This window comes from Delphinapterus leucas, chromosome 16 (genome assembly GCF_059928025.1).
Source record: "Delphinapterus leucas isolate spDelLeu-1000000601 "Yukka" chromosome 16, BTC_Dleu_Yukka2, whole genome shotgun sequence".
NCBI classification, from domain to species: domain Eukaryota; kingdom Metazoa; phylum Chordata; class Mammalia; order Artiodactyla; family Monodontidae; genus Delphinapterus; species Delphinapterus leucas.
Window position 1 is genome coordinate 68,993,193 of NC_143144.1, and position 17,742 is coordinate 69,010,934.

The following is a 17,742-nucleotide window of genomic DNA, read 5'->3' on the forward strand; positions in this document are numbered from 1 at the left end:
TTTCTGAGAGTGGCAGAAACCCAGGGCCAAGGGATGCCTTTGGATGCTGGACTTTAAATGTCAAGTCTTGAAAGCAATACCAAGAAACAGATTCTCTGTGTTAAGGACCTCACAACAGGCATATGGGCATAATGGGGTCATCTGACCATATTGCATTGAGGTCCACTGTAAACTAAGGCCCAGGCACATCATCCCTTTTCTGAGCACCACATAAACCCCTCAGAATTGTTGTGGCCCAGGAAACTAAACTTCCCGAAACACAAACACAACTTCCTCAAACACACCAGAGACTCAAAACACAGTAGAGATAGAAACTCTTGAATGTTCTAACGGATGGGAGCTCAGGCTAGGTTTTATTAAGGAAAATGAAGTACTGATACAGTTCTTTAATTAACTACACATACAAATGATGCATCTAACTCATGTGGATAGGCAGAAGTCATCAATATCCTCCCCTCTCTTTGTTTTTTTCCCCTCCTTAGAAACATTTAAAAGAACAGTCTTGAACATCCAAATCTCTACAGTGTGATTGCCATCTTCTGAGAAGGCAGCATTCAAGTTAGCAAGGCACCTTCCCTGGCTGTGTTTCAGTGGGTTCCGGCTGGCTTTTGCTTGTTCCTACCTATCAAGGGAAATAATTCCAAAACTGCTCCAAAGGAGGAAGAAGAATTAAAAAGCAGCAGCTAAATCTCAGTGTGAACAGAGCTCTGGCCTTAAGTTCCTCTCCTGAAAACCAAGTGTAGACAGGGAAACAGAAATGGGTCCACTCTGGGAAAGGAGCGCCTAACATATCCTGGGAGGGGGACTTCGTAAGGCCCCTGAGAACTCTGACACATGAGGGTCTTGACTACAGAAACCAGGAAAGGTGGGAAAATGAAGCAATTATCTAGATGACTCAAGTAAACAACCTCAAATCAAACCAGACTGAGGGGTGAAAAAACCCCACACACCATTTTTCATTAACAATCGGGGTTTGTCAAGTGATGTGAGCTTCACAGTCAAGGTTTTCAGGATAACGGCTGTGATTCTTCACTCTGCACGCTTATGCACAACCTGAGAAGCCTCAGCTATGCAAAACCTTCCCACACGGGTTCCCTAAGAGAGGTGAAATCATTTACATTGGCTGCCTCCGCATCAACAAACATCAAGAAAGTACAGGAAATTGGGACGTTATGCCTCCTAAGAGCAGCGTTTGGGAAAAGTGGGTGTAAGCAGATTGATCTAAATGCACAGTTTTGATCATCTCATTCCTTTGCTTGGAAACCTTCCACCTCCCCATTATCTAATAAACCCTGTCCCTGCTCCTTCACCAGCCATCCAAGTCTCACCTTTTGTACCTGTTTTCTAACTGCTTTCCAAAATGTTCTCTGGCCTCCAACAAAGCAGCTCACCTCCAATCACCACACTTTGCTTATCCATACTTTGCTTGTGTTCTTCTGGCTCCTAAAACCCCCTTTCCCCACCCTAGCTTTTCCCCTGTTCATGCCTGTTGAAAAGAGATTTTCCTTCTTTTGATCCCCTAAAATGTTTTACTTTTATCCTCTTGATATTTGTCAATTTTTACTTGTAATAGTTGATGATAACTATTTGAGCAAGCATTTTAGCACCGCTGCTAGATTTTTAAGCCCCCTTGAGGGTCTCCTAATAATCGTAAATAAAATGACCTAAAATGTCTAGCATGCTACCTTTTCTGGGTCATACACCTTTGGGGGAGATGCCTGTTCATAAAAATTCCCACTTCTCTAGGATGGGTCCCCGACAGCCATGCAGGTGATTCGTGACATCTTCTGGCCATAATTGGTTGACACATAAACCATATATTTGATCTTGGGTAACTTAGAATTTTTAACCAAGAGATGTAAGAATTAGAGGCTGATGGTGACTAAGTCCTATTAACGGTGGTTCTCTAAAGAGAAGGTCCGTAAACTTCCGCACCCAAGTTGCCAAATATATCCTGGTTTTTGTCCATTCTGATAACCCAATGTTCGACTCTTCTTTGAATGCTATAAGACACCCTCATATCCTTACAAAAATTTTCCTTGTTGTTTAGCTAGCTCAAATTAGTTTCCTTTACTTTCATCAACAGCAAAAAAAAAAAAAAATTCACTAGTACATTTAGCTATTAGATGTTCAAAATCTGTTGAATAAAGAATGATAGGATTGAGCAGAGTATGTGCCTCCTTTGTCACCTTGCTTCCTGATAATTTTTTTCCTATTCGGTTCCCTTTCCACTCTTTAATCTAGACCTTTAATCTAGATCTTCCCCTCCAGTGATCACCCTTAAAAGGAGTCCTAATATACACAAATGTGTCTTAATTTTCTTTTTAATTCAAAGTGATGCTCAGCTTTCTCAGCTCCCACAGCCTCTCAAGGCTGATGTTCCCTTCCCCTTCTCCCCAGCAGTGCTCTCCATCTCCCCATCTGATGTAAACCTGAGGTCAAACCATTTTGCTGGTTCTTCCATTTAGCAATCATCATACATTCCCTACAGCTTTATTAAACACTGCTATGGCCTCAAGAAACTCTTATTCATCTGCAATAAACCCACTACTGAAAGACACTGAAGAAAGAATAATTTATATACCACCAATCAGAATAATGTCTGCTTTATGAATTATGAGTTGAGTTCCATAATTTAATGCCTTTGGCTTGATTTGGCTATTTCTTGGTGAACTTAGCTTGCCCCTGACCCAGCATGAGTATCTGGATAGCAATATGAAGACAGCTTTTGGAAAATTCCACCTTTTTAAAATCAACTCAATTTGAAATTGACAAATATTTTCAGACACGGAGCTGGTAGACCAGTGAGGCAGTATGAGAAGCCAATGATTGCCCCCTCAGCTGTGTAATAAAAGCAGAAAGGTGGACATCTGGATTTAACTTCACCAAGCTAGTTGCTAATGGTCTGTTTCTTAAGAATTCTTTTTCTAGAACTCTGCTTTCCAATCTAAAAACTCTGGCTCATACCACTCACTATACTTAGATATTTCTTTAGAGAAGCTGCTTCATTTGGTCTGGGGAACCTTACAAAATGCAGCATTCTCATACATGCTGGTGGGATTGTAAATTAATACAATTTGGAAAGCAATTTGGCCAAGCTTAAAAGTCCTCATGCCCTTTGACTCAGAGCTTGAGCACTTCTAGGAGTTTAACCTGAAAAAATAATCAGAAGTACAGGTAAAAGTTTATCTCTAAAGATAAACTTATAATAAGACTTACTTATAATAGTGGGGGAGGGGGAAGGAAATGTCCATCGATATAAGACTGGTTAAAAAAAATGACGCATAAGTAAAATAATCTATATCCATTAAATCAAAGATTGTCAAGAAACTTTTAATGGGATGGGGAAATGCTTATGACACAATGTTAAGAGAAATAAAAGAACACAAAACTTTGAAGCTAAAACATTTTCAAACACCTATATCAAAAGAAGGAATGAAATGTTTAAAAATGTTAAATGTTGGATCCAACCACAGTTACCAACTGGGCTATGGATTATGGATGATTTTTTTATCTTCTTTACCCTTTTCATTGTTTTTGATAATTTTGAAAGTGACTGTGTATGATTTTGTCAATTCAAATTAAAAAATAAATCACTATAAAAAGAGAAAATTTACAAAGGCACAGACCAAAGTTGTGTCTCTTCAGAGCTTGTAGGAATTTGCAAAGTTTCTTTAAGGGAACAGAATGAGGGGGTGTGACCCTGTGGGAGACAGACATGGAAGAGAGAACAACTGGAAATAAGGGCAAAACCCTTAACCAAACCTGCCCCAGGGTAAGGTACCAATCCAGTTATTTATGCATCCTCTAGAATTGCTCTCTAAACCACTTGCCTTCAACTGGAAAAGATACACTTTTCCTTAAGTTATGGTGTCATTAGGTTCATAGCTTATCTATTTTAACTGTTTCCTAGAAAGCTTCCTCCTAAAAAATGTGTCCTGTCAGCCTCCAGGGACATGGTTATGAATATGCTACATTTATTTTAAATGGTGGTACGGAGGTAGCAGTGACATAGAGGCCAAGTTCAGCTTAACAACACTTTGCTAAGATCATTATTGATTCATTTTATGATAGTATTACCAGAGCAGCATCAGAAATGATCTAATCAGACTCCCACAGTTTATAGGTATGAAACTGAAGTCCACAGATATGCGAAAACTTTGCGTTTGACTTGGCAATTAAAATTCCAGTTTTGTCTACAAGTTCAAAATCTCTTTCCATAATACCATGCTAATGCTACCATTCTCCCATCTATTGAAAAATATCTAGAGGAATGATTCATAAACCACACAGGAAGGTTAAGCTTATCCCCTTTATATTGTCAGGTACCTGATTCCTTCTTTTATACGTCTCCGCCCGTACACTTCATTCAATCACGTTTTCACTGACTGCAAAGGACTGAATTGTGTCCCCTCCCAAACCCATTTATATTTTGTGGTAGTATTTGGGGGTGGGGCCTTTGGGAGATAATGAGGTTTAGATGAGATCATGAGGGTGGGGCCCTCGTGATAGGATTTGAGCCCTTAGAAGAAGAAACTGTTCTTTCTCTCTCTTCCATATGAGGATACAACAAGAATAAAGCCATCTGCAAACCAGGAAGAGGACTCCACCAGGGTATGACCAGGCTGATACCCAGATCTCAGACTTCCCAGCCTCCAGAACTGTGAGAGCGCAGTGTCTGTTGTTTAAGCCACTTAGTCCATGGCATTTTGTTATAGCAGCCCAAACTGACTAATACACTGAGGTAGGCAGATTTTGACACCTAGGAGGCTCTTGGCTTGGTAATCCTCTTTCCTTCCATTCTTTACTTACACACAAATCTATCATTAGAAAGTAAATTTCCTGTATGCCAAACGGAGTTTAATATCCAGCATAGTTATCCAAAGAAGAGCTCGTGTATGTACATTCAAAGCAGTTCAGTTGTCTGAATGGAACTCACTTTTAAACATAGCACCTGCTGATGGCCACTGGTAATCACAAAAGCCAATATGAGGTAGAAACTAATACTTACAGAGTCTATTATAAATGCTTTCTATGGATTATCTCATTTAGTTATGTTGATAGCCCTATTAGATAGATACTATTATAGGAAGAAAATAGAGAAAGTTAACCAGCTCACTGAAGACACACAGGTGGATCTGGGATCTGAATCTAGTTATGCTTGATTCCAAAGTCCAAGTGCCTAATAGCTCTGCTATTTTGCCTCCCAATGAAAAGAATGTTCCATTTGCCTTTAGTATTGGTCAAATCATTGTTTCAAGGTCTTACAGAAAGAGTACTTGAATATACGAACTGAAGGACTCAGGAAAGGACCCTTCTAAGTAATGACACTTCTAGCCTTGACAAAAACACAAACAAACAAACAAACATGGTCAGTGAGCAGAATCTTAGACTTACAGAGAGACCTGGATAAAAAAAGGAAAAGAAACAGGAAGAAGAAATAGGAAAATAAAGTTTTCAGTGGTTGGGATATACAGGGAGAGGGTGGTCTATAGTGGCCCCACCTATCAATCAAAAGCATTATTGCTAGTGGGCAGTTTCTCAACCTCGGCACTACTGACATTTTGGGCTGGAGAATTCTTTGTTGCAGGTGGTTGGCGTGTGCACTGTAGGATGTTGGGCATCATTCCTGGCCTCTGCTCACTAGATGCCACTACCACTCAAACCTCAGTTGCGACAACCAAAAACCATCTCCAGCATTGCCAGATGTCTCCTGGGGGTCAAAATCACCCAAGTTGAATACTACTGCCAAAGGAAGTTAGTATAGACTAACTTTTTTCTCTGCTGAATTTCACTTGAGCCAATCTAGTCAAAAATTTGCCTATGTTTTAAAGGAAAAATTTTAAAAGTCCCTAGACAGCAAAATTTTACAAAAAGACAATGTCATGTAGTGGAAATAGCATTGGAATTGAAATTAAAAGGTCAGTTTGCACGGCCAAGCTTTACCACTTAATGGCTATATTATCTTGAACAAATCACTTCTCTGAGCCTCAGTTTCCATTTGCAAAATATGTGTTTATTAACCTCTACAGAAACAGCTATTGTAAGCCAAATGGCAGAAGTGTTAAGAGCATGAACTTTGAAGCCTGGCAGGCCTGGGTTTGAATCTCGCATCAGAAACTTTCTGTCCCATGACTTTGGACAAGTTTCTTTACATCTCCACACCTCCCTATCCTCACCTGTGTCCTGGAGAGACTGACCCCTCCGTCACATCTCTCTCCATCCTCATACTCTAACTGCCCACTGCACATCTCTACCGCAGGTCCTGGGGTACTTTGAACTCATTCCTGGTAACCTAAAGATCTCTCCCTTAAGCCAGACACTTCACAGTAGGCCTTGACTCATCTTATTTTTCCTTAGCCCCTAATTCCAATTAATTGCAAAGTTCTGTCTATGCTACAGTTCCCTCTTCTATGGATCTATAATAATGGGGTCCCTGTTTCCCCATTGTTATCAGCATGAAGACCAAACTCCTTACTATGACCTATAAGAGCTACAAAAACTAAAATTTACAAAACCCAGCTTCAAGTCCCATGGCACCCTTACCCTGCAACCTCAGTCTCACTAGGTACTCCTCAACCACACTGAACTCTCACTTCTTTCTAATCTCATCTGGCTCTTTCCTGCTTCTTTAGCTTGGAGCACCGATTTTCTTTGCTTGGAATACTACCCCCTTCTCTACGTGACTACCTCTCTCAATTTTCAAGGTTCAGTTTTTATGTTACTTCTCTAAGAAAGTAATACAAACCATTCCAATCAGATTTCTTCATTCTTCTATATTGTTTTTACATTTTTCTACAGTATTTTGGGGTATCCTTGGAATAGCATTTCTTACAATATCTTACATCTCTGATTTCACTTCTGTCTCCCCTGCTTCACATGTTCATGGTATTTATGAAGACTACTGCACTAGAAAGTTCTAGTTGCCTTCCTAGAATCCATTTCCCAGTGTTGAAATGCACCAGTTGCTTCCTAACCTCTGCCCTGTCTCTTAATTTTTTCAGTTACATGAACTAATACATCCCCTTTAATGTTTAAACATGTCAGGTCAAGTTTTCTGTTTCTCAAGGCCAAAGCATTCTACCTAACACAACCGACTTAGATCTCAACCCCAGCACCAGGTTTTATATATGTCCCACAGTCAGTGCCCAATAGATACCTTCATAGATGATTGATTCAGTAGTTACTATTCCACGATTTGTCATTTATATCTCATTTGGTCTTGAGGATTTTGACCACAGTATTAGTTTCCTGTTATTGCTGTCACAAATTACCACAAACATGGTGACTTCAAGCAACATATATTTATTCTCTTACAGTCTAGAGGTCAGAAGTCTGAAATCAGTTACACTGGGCTAAAGTCAGGGCGTCAGCAGAATTGATTCTTTCTGGAGGCTCTCAGGAATAACCTGTTTCCTTGCTTTTTCTAGCTCCTGGAAGCTGCCTGCATTTCTTTTTTTTTTTTTTTTGCGGTACGCAGGCCTCTCACCGTTGCGGCCTCTCCCGTTGCGGAGCACAGGCTCCAGATGCGCAGGCTCAGCGGCCATGGCTCACGGGCCCAGCCACTCCGCGGCATGCGGGATCTTCCCGGACCGGGGCACGAACCCGCGTCCTCTGCATCGGCAGGTGGACTCTCAACCACTGCGCCACAAGGGAAGCCCCTGCATTTCTTGATTTATGACCCCTGTAACCTCTTGCTTCTTTTATCACAATTCCTACTTCTTCTTCTCTAGTCAAATATCCCTCTGACTCTCTCTTATAAGGATGCTTGTGATTACATTTAGGGCCCACCCAGATAATCCAGAATAATCATACCTTCACAAGACCCTTGACCTGGTCACATCTGCAAAGCCCTAATGTCCAAATAAGGTGACTTTCAGAGGTTCCCAGGATTATGACCTGGATATCTATGCGGGCCACTGTTTAGCCTATCATAATTGCCTGACTTTACGTAAAAAAGAATTAGTGAAAATCAGGCATTTAAAAATTAAAAACAATGTTTTTGTTTGTTTGGTTTTTTATTCCGCAAATGAGTGAAATCGTACAGTATTTGTCTTTCTCCATCTGACTTATTTCACGTAGCATAATATCTTCAAGGTCTGTCCATGTTGTCAGAAATGACAGCATCTTGCTATTTTTTATGGCTGAGTAGTATTCCATTGTGTGTGTGTATATATACATATACCACATCTTCTTTATTCATTCATCCATCAATGCACACCTAGGTTGTTTCCATATCTTGGCTATTGTAAATAATGCTGCAATGAATATAGGGGTGCATATATCTTTTTAAATTAGTCTTTTCATGTTCTCTGGATAAATACCCAGAAGTGGAATAACTGGAACATATTCTACTCTTAATTTTTTGAGGAATCTCCATACTGTTTTCCATAGTGGCTGCATCAACGTACAGCCTCACCATCCGTGTCCAAGGGTTCCCTTTTCTCCACACCCTCTCCAACATTTTTTTCTTGTCTTTTTGACAACAGCTATTCTAACAGGTGTGAGGTGATATCTCATTGTGGTTTTGGTTTGCATTTCCCTAATAATTGGTGATGCTGAACATCTTTTCATGTGCCTGTTGGCCATCTGTACATCTTTGGAAAAATGTCTATTCAGATCCTCTGCCTGTTTTTTAATGGGGTTGTTTGTTTTTTTGTTGTTGTTGAGATGTATCAATTCCACATATATTTTGGATATTAACCCCTTATTGGATAAATGGAAAATCAAGCATTTTCAAGATCTTAAAAATACCTGAAAATCTCCAGTACCCTCATTTTGAAGATGTAGAAACGGAGACCCGATGAGGTGACTTATTCAAGGTCACATAACCATAACTAGAAATAAGGCCTTTTGAATCCAAGACATGTACCCTTGCTAGTCTCCCATGTTCCTGCTGCAATTTAAGTGTAAGCCATAATCCAAGTACTTCCTGTTTTGTTTATCTCATCTTGAATGTCCATTGGGAGTAATGATGTCCTTTACTCAGTAAATCTGTTTTCAATGGACTGAACCACTCTGGATCTTTCAGCTACTTCAAAGTACATCATAGTTTCAAATATACTGATCTACCTTTGCACTTCTTTTGAAAATTTTTGTTTAGAATGCCTGGTAAACAGGGCTGTGATTTTCTCCACAATTACACCATTAGACTTCATTTTCTACAAATATATATTTGTAGCAAATCATTTGTGCCATATTTTGGCTTGAGTCAGCATTAAGGTATGTGAAGGGCGACGTTTTTGATCTCAAAAATGAATAAGCTGTTCCCCCAATTATGTTCTGAGTTTGTTATGCACCTTTTTAAACTAGCATCATTATAGACTCTCTCCTTGTAGTTACTGCCTACTCAAAATGCACAGTCCATTGAATTATTTGAAAACAAACTAACGTTAGCTAGGCAAATATTACTGCTCTGACAAAAGTAATTTTTTCTTTATGTGAAACAACTTCCAAAAGTATCGTATGAGAAAGAAAGCTTTCCACATCTTGATTACTCATCCCTATAAAACAATTCACTAAATTTTCCTGACAAAAACCAAATTTACTTCTTTTTCCCCCTACAGATACAGAGGCAGCAAAAATAGTAGTAAAAATATGTAACTTATTAAAAGCCGAGTGTCTACTATGGGCCAGACTCAGAATTAGGAATCACCGAATTCATCCTTGTATTCAATCTTCACAGTATCCTTGGAGTGTGAATGCCATTATTCCCACTTTATAGAAGAGGAAACTCAGGCTTCTAGAACTTATGGAACTAGCCCAAAGTCATGGTACCGGCTACCTATTTATATGCAATCAACAATCTCAAAACCTAGTGGCTTAAAACAACAATTTACCTATTCTCATAGTTCTTATGGCTTGTCTGGCTGGTTTTTCCACTGGTTTTTCTGGGTTCACTCATGTGGCTGAATGCAGCTGGAGTGTTGGCTAGGAACAGGGCTCAGCTGGGATAGTGGGGACGGCTGCACCTCTCCTTCTGTGTGTGTGTGTTTTATTGAACTATAGTTGATTTACAGTATTGTGTAAGTTTCAGGTGTACAGCTTCAGATTCTTTTTCTATTTATTTCAGTGCCTATTACCTGATACATCATGCTCAGGTTTCCACAAAAAATTAAAAGACATGCTAAAACAAAGGCAAACCCAGTCTGAAGATACAGAGCAAGCATGAGGACCAGATTCAGATATAACACAAATTTTGCAATTCTCAGACAATAAATTTAAAATAACTATGATCAATATACTAAGGACCCCACTGCAAAAAAGTAGACAACACACAAGGATAGATGGGTAATGTAAGTAAAGAGATGGAAACTTTAAGAAAGAATCAAAGGAAATGTTAGAAATCAAAAATGCTATAATAAAAATAAAGAATGCCTTTGATGGGTGCATCAGGTAACTGGACATGGCCAAAGAAAAATCAATGAATGTGAAGATATGTCACTAGAAACTTTCCACACTGGAATACAAAGAGAAAAAATAATGGGAGAAAAAAAAAGCAGACTCTACAAGAACTGTGAACCAATTTCAAAAGCTGTAACATATGCATAATTAGAATACCAAACGCAAAAGAGAGAGAACAGAAGAAATATCGAAGTAACAATGGCTGAGAATTTTCCAAAATTAATGACTGACACCAAGCCACAGATCCAGGAAGCAGGATAACCACAGGTAAGACCAAGCAGGATTAAGACCAAACTATCTACATCTAGGCGTATTATATTTGAACTGCAAAAAACCAAAGATACAGAGAAAATCATGAAAGAAACCACAGAATAAAAACACCTTTCCTGTAGAGGAATGAGGGTAAGATTTATAGCAGACTTCTCATCAGAAATCACATAAACAACAAGAGAATGGAATAAAATATTGAAAGTATTAAAAGAAAAAAAAATCCACCAACCTAGAATTCTCTATCTAGTGAAATTAACCTTCAAAAGTGAAAGATAAAGACTCTCTCAGAACAAAAATTTGAGGAAATTCATCACCAGCAGTCTTCCCCTACAAGAAATATTAAAAGAAGTTTTTTAGGGAGTAGAAAAATGGTATAGGTCAGAAACTTGAATCTACAGAAAAAGGAAAGAGCATTGGAGGAAGGATAAATGAATAATAAAATAAGTTATTTTATCTTTCTTTTCTTTCTTTCTTTCTTTTTTTTGGCCACATGGCTTGTGGGATTTTAGTTCCCCAACAAGGGACTGAACCCGAGCCCTTGGCAATGAGAGTGTGGAGTCTTAACCACTGGACCGCCAGGGAATTTCCTAATTTTCTATTCTTAGTCTAAGTAAAACATAATCACTTTTTAAAGTAATAACAGTAATCATGTATTGGGTGATCACAGCATATGGATAAGTAAAGTGAATGACAGCAATTTCATAGGAAATGGGAAGGAGGTAATAGGAATATTCTGTAACACTAACTGCATTGCAATTGAAGTGGTGTTGTGTTATTCAAAAGTAGACTTAGATTACTTAAAATGTGTATTGCAAACTCTAGGGCAACCCCTAAAAAATATAACTTTAAAGGAGGATAATAATTATGCTAAGCAAAGAGATGTACTGGAATTATTCAACATTCTCAATTAAAAACAAAGGCAGAAAAAAGGGAGTAAAAAGAAACAAAGAACAAATGCAATAAATAAAAACTAGTTATACACACATAGTAAGTATTAATCTAACACTAAATAATCACTTTAAATGTGAATGGTCTAACTTTAGCAGTTAAAAGGCAGATTTTCAAAGTGTGTTAAAAAAATAAGAAAACTATATACAAGAAAATCACTTTTAAAATAAAGATAGGTTAAAGGTAAAGGGATAGAGAAAGATATACCATGCTAACACTCAATCAAGGGGAAACTGCAATAGTTATATTAATTTCAGACAAAGCAGGCTTCAGAACAAGAAAACTTACCAGGAATAAAGAGGAGTACTACATAATAAGGATCGATTCTCCAAGAAGACAAAACAATCTTACACATGTATGCACTTAACAATAGAGCATCAAAATAAATAAGGTAAAAATTGATAAAGCTGCAAGGATAAATAGACAACTTCACTAGCATATTGGTTAAAGGGTACAGACTTCCAGCTATTAGATGAGTTAAGTTCCGCGCATCTAATGTAGAGCAAATTGACCAAAATTAACAGTACTGTATCGTATACTTGAAAGCTGTTAAAAAAGAGAGTAAATCTTAAATGTTTCACCACACAAAAATGGTCATTACATGAGATGGAGATGTTAACTAATCTTATTGTAATCATTTTGCAGTATAGACCTGTATTGAATCGAATCACCCCATTGTACACCTTAAACCTACATATGACGTACGTCAATAATATCTCAGTTAAGCTAGGAAAAGAGCAGAGAGAGAACTCAGACTCATTACCCTGCCCAGGCTTCTTTGTGCCCATAATATTTTACAACCCTATGTGTTTTCTTAATGTCTGCATCCATATAACCAAAGTCCCAAGTAATATATATTTTATATACTAAAATGAAAAGAACCACAGCCCCCATCAAGAGGGATATAAAAAAGGGAAAATGGCAACCTAAAGCACTCTAAGACAATAATCGGGAACGATACAGGGAACAAAAGGAAAGCTATTATGTAAATACAAAGGGATTTAAACTTGAAATGAAGGGTGTTAGATACACAATTTAGACATGAAGAAAAGGAGAGGGAACAGATTTTAAAGTATTCTGCCCATGGATTCCTTAATTCTGTCTGAATATTAGTCCTCCCCTGGGGTAGGGGCTTACGGCGTGATACTGTCCTCACCCCTGTCTTTACCCCTGAGTTTAGTATCAACATTGAAAAACCCAGAGGTCAGACAGATAGAAATCAACCTATCAGCCTTATTACCGACAAAGCTGATTGCAAGATGTGGCTTGGATGTGTGAACACTATTGGGCTTTCTAATATTTGTCTTTCCAATGAAGACCCTCAGAAAGATCTCACCTGAGTGAGAGTGCCTATGAAAGATGATGCACTCCGTATCACCGCTACTCACTTCCACAGCAGAGTGAGGGGCTGAATATACAAATGGATAACGGTCAGACCATACATAAGAACAGAACTCTGACCCAGAACCTGCAGCAACCAACCCAGGAAACTAATACGTTATGTACAGTAACCAGCCCAGGAAGCCAGCCTGCTATCTGGAAGTCAGACTTTAGGAAGTCAGACTGCTCTCCAGTAACTGGTCCAGTAAGCTAAACAATAATCCCTGTAATGATTGGCCCAAAGTGGCCAAAACTTGTTTAACAGATGACAGCTTCCCTAATTTTTATTCTCACTTCCAATGTATGACCAGTCAGAGAAAGCCAAACATGCACCCCTAACCAATCACATAGGATGCTCTACTTCTCGTTGGCTTGCTCACAGCTTCCCCAGGCCAACAGCTTTCAGTCAGGGCACACCTGAAGCCTTCTCTTTTTTCCACTATAAAGCTTTTCCACTCCTTCGCCTGTTTTCAAGTCTCTGCCAAAATACCAACTGATGGGGGCCGACTTCCTTACTATGGCAAGTTCTGAATAAATAGCCTTTATTGTTCTCATTTGGTTGGCCTTTGCTTATTTCCACAGGAGGGAGGGAAAGATAAATGTCACAGGACCTCTCTCTCAAAGGCTAGCCTAGGCCCTGATTTGGCCTTGGTCAAGTCAGATGCAAAGGTCCCCCAGTAGCCTGCTCTGAAAGAAGAGAACAGTTCCTGCTGGGCTGCTCAATCCTTGCTTCTCAATTTTACTAGTCAGATACATTTCTTCCAATACCTTGGAAATGAGTGAGTGAGTTTGAGGGAAGTGAAAGCAAAATTCCTTCCCCTGCAGGAAATGTGAAGAGTAGGAAATAAGTATAATCCTAATGTATAGTATTTGGGTCCCTGCAACTTTAGTCCTTTCATACATCTCAACACTGTGTATGGTGTTATTATCATCATTGGCACCATCATCATGATCAAAGGGGATATACTGGAATCAAATAAAAACCAAGAAATTAGTAGCCTTCCTGCCAGGCTGTTCTTTGTTATCCCAGAGTTATTCTGCCCAGAATCCTTCCCTGGCTTAAAATCTACATAATCAGGAAATTACTGAGTTCAGTAGGACCCAAACCCCTCTAACAATCAATACTGAGGCTCAGACACAAGGTTACTTTCTCTTAATGCTCTCAGATTGGTGGAGAGAGGAAAGAACAGAGCATGTACACATTCCCCCATAGGTTGAATTACTGGGATTCACAGTCCAGGAGTGGAGAGGGGGGTAGACAAGGATTTCCCTAGTATCTATCTCTTTTGTAATAATACAGGTGAGAAAAAGATGATTCATTATATAACAACAGCACTGCTTGCCAACAGCTTCCCTGGGTGACCAGTATAGGTATAGCTGTGTGCTCACTTTTCCATCTGGGGTGAGCTCAAAATACAAGCAACGAATTCATATACAGTCCTGGCTGTCAAAACTAGGAGCCTTTTCAAAGGCTCAAGAAAGCCATCTTGAGACTAAGTAGGACTCATTTTGATACTCACAATTCAGAACTTAGAACAAATCTGTACTTGTAGTAATGTCCTGATTGAATATATAATAGCATCCCCTAGTTGTCAAAATTATTTGTGTTAAAACTCAGTTTGGACAACACAATCAAGTGCTCTTCTTAGCACACTGTGTCCTGATCACGATTAACAGTGTGATTAAACCTTGTCTGTCTTCTAACATGATTAAGAAGGATCAGTTATTAGATAAAGGTGCAGAACAAAGACAAATGCATCTCCGTCAGAAGCAGAAAGTCACTGCCTAAACACATGCACCCAAGTTGTGGATACAAGGACACCACAGCACATTCCTGAGGTGGCCGCAAAGGACACTTTGGGTCTTTGTATAAACAGCGGAGTGACACTGGTCTGAGAAAAAGTAAATGAGTGGGGAAGTGTTAGAATAAACTTGTGCAGAATAAGAGACTGATGTCACTGAGAATCAACCCAAAATGCAAACATTTTTTACATGCAATCCAAAGCTTTTCATATCTATTCACCTCATAATAGGCAGTTTAATTTACTGTGGAGTTAGCCCTGGGAGATCAAGGTTTCCCCAAGGAATTCAAGTCGTGGTCTTTTATAGATGGATCAACCACAAATATTTATTCAGTATTCATAAATAATAAAGGCTTACGCTAAATATAATAAGTGATGTGTGTAGTAATATGTCTTAGCCCTTGTCTTTTTTTTGGTTTACTAATAATGTCCAGAACAGATCTGTGACGTAATCAGTATCATAGTGTTTTTTCTCTTTTTTAAAATTGAATTATAGTTGGTTTACAATGTTGTGTTAGTTTCAACTGTACAGCAAAGTGATTCAGCATATATATATATATCTATATATATATTCTCTTTCAGATTTGATTCAGCATACATACATATATATATATATTCTTTTTCAAATTTTCTCCCTTATAGATTATTACAAGATACTGAATATAGTTCCTGGTGCTATACAGTATGTCCTTGTTTGTTATCTATTTTATATTTAGTTGTGTGTACATGTTAATCCCAAACTCCTAATTTATTGCCCACCCCCTTCTCCTTTGGTAATCATAAGTTTGCTTTCTCTGTCTGTGAGTTTGTTTCTGTTTTATAAATAAGTTCATTTGTGTCAGTTTTTAGATTCCACATATAAGCAATATCACATGATATTTGTCTTTCTCTTTCAGTCCTTGTCTTTAAAAGGCTTATGCTTTAGTTGGGAGGTAATCCTCATAATTATCTTCATGGCTGAGATGGCTAACCTTACAAGGAAGCAAAGTGTCACAAGGGAATCAATGTCCTGAGACCAGAGGTCATCCCATCAGCAGCTCAACATACAGATTAAAAATGAGGTGGGGCTTCCCCGGTGGCGCAGTGGTTGAGAGTCTGCCTGCCAATGCAGGGGACACGGGTTCGTGCCCCGGTCCGGGAAGATCCCACATGCCGCGGAGCGGCTGGGCCCGTGAGCCATGGCCGCTGAGCCTGCGCATCCGGAGCCTGTGCTCCGCAACGGGAGAGGCCACAACAGTGAGAGGCCCGCGTACCGCAAAAAAAAAAAAAAAAAAAAAAATGAGGTGTTCAGATTGGACAGATCTAGGTTTGATTTCCACTTCTATCACTCACTGTGTGATTCTGAGTAATTTGCTCAACTTCCTTTGCCTCAGTTTCCAAATCTGTGAAATAGGATGAATAATACATATATGCGCCTGAAGCTTTAGCAGACCCTGTCCAGCTGTAGGGACAAAAACAGATCACAGCTACTACCTTTTCCAACTTCAATCCGCACTAGAAAAACGAACCGAGCATTTTAAAACTTGTTTCTTTTTACTGTTAATCTGGCGTTTTGTTTGTATTTGTCCTCCCCCATCATGGAGGTACGTTCACAGCGAAGATGTGTCTACTACCCTGGGTGAATTCGTGAGCATGTGCAACTGTGAAAGGGAGCTCTTATATCTGAGGATTTGCCAGCATTTGGGTCTGGATGGGCCAGGAAGCAGCACAGATGGAGAGTGTGGAGACATGAATTCATGTCTACTTTGCTCATCGTTATAAATGGTACTTTAAGCTAAGTTGCTTAATCAGGCTAAGTCTTGGTTTTCCCATTTATCAAATGGGAAAGATGGGAAGAAACTTCCACTTACTGAACATCAGGCATTGTGATAAACACATTCTGTATATACCATCGCCTTGAATCCTTCCTCCAAACCTCCATAGAACCCAGTTTTATTTTCATCTTACAGATTAGGGAACTGAGGAGAATGGAATCTGGTGCCCAAAGCCTTGTAGCACGGCAGAGTCACTTGGTAGTAAGAACATAGGCTTGGATTCAGATCAACTCAATTGAAAGGTGTCCAGGCCAGTGCCACCTTAAATAAGCTGCTCAGCACCTCTCAGTCTCAATGTTCTCATCTGTAAAATGGGGGTAACAATGCATACCTTTTGGGGTTGTCAGCACTAAAATAAAATAATTACTGTGCGTTAAATGTCCACATCAGTTCCTGGCGCTTAGTTGATTGCATTAAATGGTACCTAAAGACACACGCCACAATCTGATGTCAAAAATGGGTCAGATGACAAGGGTGCATTGGAAACATCTGGATCTAGACACAGTTTCAGGGAGATAATACTGGCCTGGATGGGCTTCTGTGGAAGCTCTGATATCATCTCCTGCTCCCCTGCCTTTAATCCTCTTAAAGCAGATAAAGTTCATGGTCGTTCCTGAAAGGAGAGAGCCTTGAACTCAGTTCTCCTGCTGTCCTGTTTGATGACTGGTGTTCATGTCCAACTCACAGCTGTTCTCAGAGGTGTAGACAGAAAAAGTAGCCATGCCACAAGGCCTCTACATTTTCCTCAGGGCCATGAGATTCATTACAAAGCATTTTTAGGGAGCGCCTACTGTGTGACAGGCACTTTTCTAAGTGTGAGGTCACATCAGTGAATAAGACAAAGATCCCTACACTCGTGGAGCTTACTATCCAGCAGAGGGAAAGACAATAAACAGAAGAAATAAGTAAATCATACCGTGTGTGAGAAAATGATCAAAGTGCTATGGAAAAAAAAAAAGAGAGATTAGGATAAGAGGTTGGGAGCATGGGGGATGGGGTAGATTGTGACAGCTTTTTAATTGGTTTTCAGAGAGCCTCACCCAACTGGCATCATGATTAATATCGCCTCAGAGATAATAGCTCTGAGCTGAATCGGCAGCTGTTCAATACTGCTTTGTGTGAAA